General features: G+C 43.4%; 1 protein-coding gene across 2 annotated transcripts in view; it reads left to right on the top strand.

The window, feature by feature from the left end:
• The first annotated feature begins 240 nt into the window (after positions 1-240).
• Positions 241-6,742, top strand: part of Klhl8 (kelch-like family member 8) — a 52,181-nt gene continuing 45,679 nt past the window's right edge. For both annotated transcript variants that reach the window (XM_013029852.1, XM_013029853.1), the window contains exon 1: positions 241-383. The gene's annotated coding sequence lies outside the window, so the exon portion shown is untranslated. The remainder of the gene's footprint in view (positions 384-6,742) is intronic.

The following is a 6,742-nucleotide window of genomic DNA, read 5'->3' as shown; positions in this document are numbered from 1 at the left end:
TCCCGTCTAAACATCAGGGGACGTCGGCTTGACGCTGGTCGGCTTCAGCGCGGTCCCGGGAGACTGCAGCCGCCCACGCGGGACCAGCGCGGGCGGAGGCGGACTCCGGGAGGGAGAATAGAAAACTACACTTCCCAGAGTACCGTGCGCAGCCCATGCGCGCGCTCCTCTCCCACCCGGCGTCCGAGACCTGGGCTGTGAGGGGCGGGCGTGAGAGGACGCCGGACGGCTTGACGGGGACGCGCGCAGGAGCTCGCGCGACCGCCGGGTGTCGTCGGAGTGAGGCTCGGGGAGCGCCGCTGGTGGCGGCGGAGTGGCGCTGGCGCTCGGGAGCCTTGGTGACACCGAGGAAAAGCCCGAGGAGGGACGAACAACCGGCCGAGGTAACCGACGCTCGCCGGCCTCCCGCGTCTCTTCCTTTGTGCGCTGCGGTGGGCTCGCGCTGACCCACCGTCTGCCCCGCAGGTCGGACGTCGTGCGGACCCCCGGACTCCACGGCTCGGAGGACCCGGGGCCCGGGCCGCCCCGTGGGCCTCCCACTGTCCCCGGGCGGCTCCTGTCGGCCCGGCCGGCCGGGGATCGGGGTCGGTTCCTCGAGGGGGAACGGCTCGCGGGCCGCCCCGGGGCTCCCCAGGACGAGCAGGTGCTTGGCGGGGTCCGAGCGGCAGCCAGCGCGCCGAGGTCGGAGGGTTCGAGGCCGGAGAGGGCGGCCCGTCGCCCTGGGGACTAAGCGGCCTGCGGGTCGGGGACTGGCCGCGCGCCCGGGGTCCGGCCGCACCCTCCCCACCCCGGGATCTCTAGCCCCGGCGTCGCGGCGTGGGGCCTGGGCGGGGGGCGACCTGCGGGCCGGTGGGAGTCTGGCGGGGTGCGCCAGGGCAGGGTGCAGCCCCGGAGCACCGAGCCAGTGTCTCCGGCTGACGGCGCCGGACTGCAGCCTCTACGCTCCCCCCAGCACGCTCCTAGAGTCGTTTCACCCCGTGCGGATGACAGCTCCTTACCTTCTCCCCCCCCCCCCGCCCACGGGGTGCGAGCTGGCCGAGTCCGCTTCCTCGGGGAGCCCCCCCCCCCGGATTTGTCAGCACCTTTGTGTTTTCTAACCCATGCCTGGTCTTTTAAGAACGATGTGCAAGACCTAGTGTTGGGGCGCACGGACTTCGTGAGTAAACACACACAAGCACACACACTTGTTTCAGTCTTCCTTTAAATTGTTTAATTACATACGTGTGTGTGTGTGTGTGTTTATCTTAATATTACCGATTTGGGAAGATGGGAACAGGTCTTAGAACCTGCGATGGCACGCGTATTTTCTCTGCCTGGTGCACTTTTCTCCCATTTGCGTTGTCTTTTTTTTCTTACATATCTTGACAATGGGCCGACCCTTGGGCTCAGGATCTTTCTACCAGGAAATCCTCTCTCTCCATCTCCCTTGCTGTCTTGGCACTAGAGGATGGGTACTTTAAGCAAAGAACCGCTGTTAAATACTGCTGGCACCTGGAAAGCGGCTTAGATGTGGTTTTAACATTGGCTGTTGCTTTTCCTTCCGTTTCCCTCTGGCACCTTTGTTCATTTGTCTGTCAAAATGACTGACCCACTTAAAGCTTGGAGTCCCTTTTATACATTGCCTTTTGGATACCAAATAGTATAAGCCTAAAATGTCTAGAAATGCTCTTATTGTATACTCAGCTTCATCATCATTTTTTTTTCTCTTGTGTGCATGCAAGCAGTTTGGGGGATCAAAACCAAGGTTTCCTGCATGCTAGGTAAGTGCCCTACCACTAAGCTACATCCTCAACCCTCCTTTTTATATTTAAAGCCACTAATTCAAACAGAAGACCCTGATTTCAAACCCTAATACCACTGTTTTTAAGATAATATATTCTATTTTACATATATCTCTATATATAATTCTCTATCTTAACAGGAAACTCGATTCACAGAGTAATTTTACTTTTCCTCTTGCTTTATTAGAGTACATTAATTGTGCAAATAGTTTCATTGTGATATTTCCAGTGATGTAGATATAATGTATTTTGATTAAATTCATTCCATAGTGAAGAGTAATTTTTTTTTCTTGTGCCAGTCCTGCGACTTGAACTCAGTGTCTGAGCTTTTTTGCTCAAGGCTAGAGGCTTTACTACTTGAGCCATAATTCCACTTCTAGATTTTGGTGGTTAAATGGAGATAATAGTCTCACAGACTTTCCTGCCCAGGCTGGCTATGAACCTCACTCCTCATATCTTAGACTCTCAGTAGCTGGGATTACGTGTGAGCCACCTCCACCTGAAGTGAAGAGTGCTTTAAAAACAACAACTACTCATTATCTTGCCCGTGTAATTGTAACCCCTCTGTACAGTATGTTCACAATAAAAAAAAAGAAATGACAAACTGAAAAAAAATAAAGCAGTTTGATCCTGAAAACAACAACAAGAAAGTGGAGTAGATAAAGTTTGGCCCCGCCCCCTTTGAAAAATTGTAAGTTTACAACAAAGTTGATCAGAAAGTACAGTAATTTTGTATATATCTGAGTCCCCACAGAAGCATAGCCTTCCTCACTGTCGGAAGTTCCTCATCAGAAGTCTGTTACAGTTGACACCCATAATAACATTTCATTATTACCCAAAGGCTGTAGTTTGCCCTAGGCTCTACTCTAGGTACAGTACATTTTGTGGGTTTTAACAAATGACTCCTTTGTCATATCAGGGCTTTTGAGAACTGTACAGAACTAAATGGATTATTGTGATTTTTAAAAAAAGACTGAAGGAGACTAGAGGGTGTTAGAGCAAGCTAGAGGTCCTAAATTTTAGCCTCCCTTCCCACATGTACTATTTTGAACATCCTAAAAATTAATTTCAGATAGGTTTCATGCCTTAAAAATTGGGTATGTAAAAAAAATGGATATATAAGCTTTTTATGTTTACATTCTCAGCAAAGAGCCATTTTCTAGTGTATGTTAAGAAAGATCTCAGACATAAAAAAATAAAATAAAAATCAAGGCTGGGAATGTGACCTAGTGGTAGAGTGCTTGCCTAGCATGCATGAAACTCTGGGTTCAATTCCTCAGTATACACAGAAAAAGCATTAAGTGGAACTGTGGCTCAGATGGTAGAGTGCTAGCCTTGAGCAAAAAGAAGCTAAGGAACAGTGCTCAGGCCCTGAGTTCAAGCCCTGGAACTGGCAATAAATAAATATCAACAAAGGGTGGATATGGCTGTGTTAATAGAGCACTAGCCTGTGAGCAAAATTGTCAGGTACTGAATTTGAGTCCTGATCTCAGACCTTTACAAAAAAAAAAAAAGATGAGTGAAAGGTGTTTCCTAGGATAACAAAATGACTTTTCCCGTGGCAAATTCATTAGCTTAGTAGTACACTTAGGAAAAAAGTTTTATGTTATCTAATGAAACTAGAAGAAATTGAATAGTTTACACAAGTTAATTTTTGTTCATTGATTTCAAGCTATGTGAAACAAGTCATGCTTTTTTTCTGTTCTGGTGTGCTTTTGTGAAAGTATCAGGTATATTGATGATGTGCACAGCTTGATTCTGGAATTACACAGCTCTAGATTAGAATCCCAGCTCTCCATTTCTGCTGGGTGACCAGATAAGTTGTTACCAGAACCTCTTGTTTACTTAGCTGAAGAGGGGTAAAAATAATATACTTTAGTCTTGCCAAAATTGTGTTACTAATCATCATCATCTGTGGAGACATTTTATGCACCAGTCTAATCTACCATAATATTCATTGCTAGCATTAATCACATGCTGTATTTTAAAATGTCAACAATATGATTTATTTGGTGAATACTGCTTGTTGTAAATACTGTTTCCTATTATTTTTTCAAGCATTGGTTTTTATGTAAAAGTATATAATTTGATCACTTCTTGGCCTTTGGTTGATTATGCATGATTTAGCTGGTTTCTGTAAATCAGAAGAAGAATTATGAAAGAGGATTGGAGATACATTGGGAAAGTTTTTACTGCCTCCCTGGTTCTTAACCTGTATCTGTCTCCTCCTTCCTTTCTTCTTTTCTCCCTTTTTCCCAGTCTGAAATTCTCCTATTCAGCTTTTCCAGTAGTTAGAATTATATGTGTGTACCACCACCCCTGGCAGATTTTGGGGGGGGGGCAGGTGGGAGGGAGTGGAGGTTTGAACCCAAGTTTTTAACCTAGGAACCTGCACATGTGATTTAAGTTCCCTATCATTGAATTGCAACCCAGCCCCCTACTCCCAACGGTGCTGAAAAGCATTAGTTTCAATTACCTAGGCAAGTTTCTTTATTAGGAAATCTGCAGATTATTTTTAAAATTAGGATTTTGGAGGATAGTAAGGAGAATAGGTAATTTTTGAAGCACCATGTGCTTGATTTTCTTCCAGAAGTACAATTTGATATTATTTATAGTACAGTTCCTTCCTCTGGGGATTCTACTCATTGATGGATGGATGGATGGATGGATGATTATTTGAGCACAGATAATCTATTCTTTTTTTTTTCCTGGCAGCTTCAAAGGGCAATAGAGAACTCATTTAACAATTCACCATATTTAAATATATGAAATGATAGTTTGCTTTATTCTAAAATTTTGACATCTTATTCTCAGCAAAACAAAAACACCAGATGCTAAAGAAAATTAAGTATATTATTTCCAAAGTAGGTGATGATATTTATGTAGTATGTCTGTTATATTTCTGATATGTCAGAATTTAAAGTTATTTTAAGTCCTAATTGACTTTTCAGCATTGCTGATTTGGAAAGGAGATGGATATATTTTTTTCTAGAAATTTATAATTTGCTTATATATGACTATCTTGTATTTTGTGATTTTAGTTTAAAAAAATTTTAAATTACTAAGTAGTTGGACAAAGAAGTTACAATTCTATAAGTCAGGTTATGAGTATAATGCTTCTTGTTTTTGTTTTGCCAGTCATGGTGCCTGAACTCTGGGCCTGGGCACTGTCCCTCAGCTCTTCAGATCAAGGGTAGTGCTCTACCACTTGAGCCACAGCACCACTTCCAGCTTTTTCTGCTTAGGTGGTGCTGAGGAATCGAACCCAGGGCCTCATGCATGCAAGGCAAGCACTCTACGACTGAGCCACCTTCCCAGCCCTATAATGCTTCTTGATCAATATCATCCTTCCATTTTTCTTCCCCATGATTTTGTTAATCTTAATTGCATTTTCAGAATTCAGAGTAAGGATATAGGTCTAGTTTGAATTCATTCAGAGTTGGGTAGTAATCTGTGTCCAGTTTTGCCCTGGTTTCTTTGTGTAGGGATACCAGTGATAGATTGCTAGATATAAGACAACAATTTCACCATACAAAGTCAGTCACTAATTCTGGATCAGTTATAAGTAGCATTCATAAAGCTTGGAGAAAAGTATAGGATCAAGTGATACTATACAGACTTATGAATGAATTGCAGTTGGGGTAATATCATTTCTTATGAGATCTTTTTTCCCTTGATATTAGTTATCAGTATTTTCCTTTGAAATCTGAAAGGTTTTTATAGTTCAACTTCTAAATCAGTACTTGGGAATTTTAGATTAATTTGGCAGAACAGTGTTTTTTAGGATTTACTTTATTTAAAAAAACATTATAAATGTATTTATTCTAAGTTTTATATGTATGTAGCCATCAGAAAGGAAGACCCAAAGATCCAGGGAAATTTATTTTAATGCTGAGATTCAATGACGAATGGGAAGTCATAGAAATAAGATTAGACACAGTAGACTTACTTTTTGAAAAAACATAGACTTCAAAGGTCAGAGGAGAATGGCAGCATTTGCAGCTACTTCATGGATCAGTCACAGTACTGCATCTTTAAGTATTTTTGTTGTTGTTGTATATGTGAGAATACTAGGGCTTGAACTCAGGGCCTGACCTGGCTGGGCTGAGATCCCAGCCTCCTGAGTAGCTAATATTACAGGTGTGAGCCACCTGCGCCTCACTCTTTTTTCCTCTTGTCATGTTGTTCTTTTTTGTTGTTGTTGTTGTTAAATTGGAGACAGTTTTTCTTTCTTTCTTTTTCTATATTGAAGATTGAATTGCCTTGCTTACTAGGCAAATACTGTACCACTTGCACTATGTCCCTGCTTTGACATAGCAATTTTTAAACAGAACATTTTTAAAAATTAGGATTTATTAGTTATACTAAGGGGTTTTATTTTGACATATCCAGTACTCTCTTAACAATGGTACATTATAAACAAATATATGTATATTTGTTTATAATGTACCATTGTTAAGATTCACCTCCAGGGGATGGGAAGGTGGCTCAGTGGTAGAGCGCTTGCCTTGCATGCATGAGGCTCTGGGTTCGATTCCTCAGCACCACATAAGCAAAAAGAAAAAAGCCAGAAGTGGCTCTGTGGCTCAAATGGTAGAGCGCTAGCCTTGAGCTGAAGAGCTGAAGGACAGCGCCCAGGCCCAGAGTTCAGGCCCCACGACTGGACCCCCCCAAAAAAAGATTCACCTCCACTATTACTTTCCCTCCTTCTTAAAAACTGTTTCAACAGGTTTCATTTTATTTATTTATTTCTCTATTTTCAATTTTTTTTTTTTTTTTGGGTCTGGTAGTGGGGCCTGAACTCTGGGCCTGGGCGCTGTCCCTCAGCTCTTCAGCTCAAGGCTAGCGCTCTATCACTTGAGCCACAGCGCCACCTCCGGCTTTTTTTTTTCTTTTTTCTTTTGCTTATGTGGTGCTGAGGAATCGAACCCAGGGCCTCAGGCATGCAAGGCAAGCGCTCT

Source organism: Dipodomys ordii, unplaced genomic scaffold, assembly GCF_000151885.1.
Source record: "Dipodomys ordii isolate 6190 unplaced genomic scaffold, Dord_2.0 Scaffold123, whole genome shotgun sequence".
NCBI classification, from domain to species: Eukaryota; Metazoa; Chordata; class Mammalia; order Rodentia; family Heteromyidae; genus Dipodomys; species Dipodomys ordii.
The sequence above is the reverse complement of the archived record's forward strand: the minus strand, read 5'-3'. Positions and strand labels throughout refer to the sequence as shown.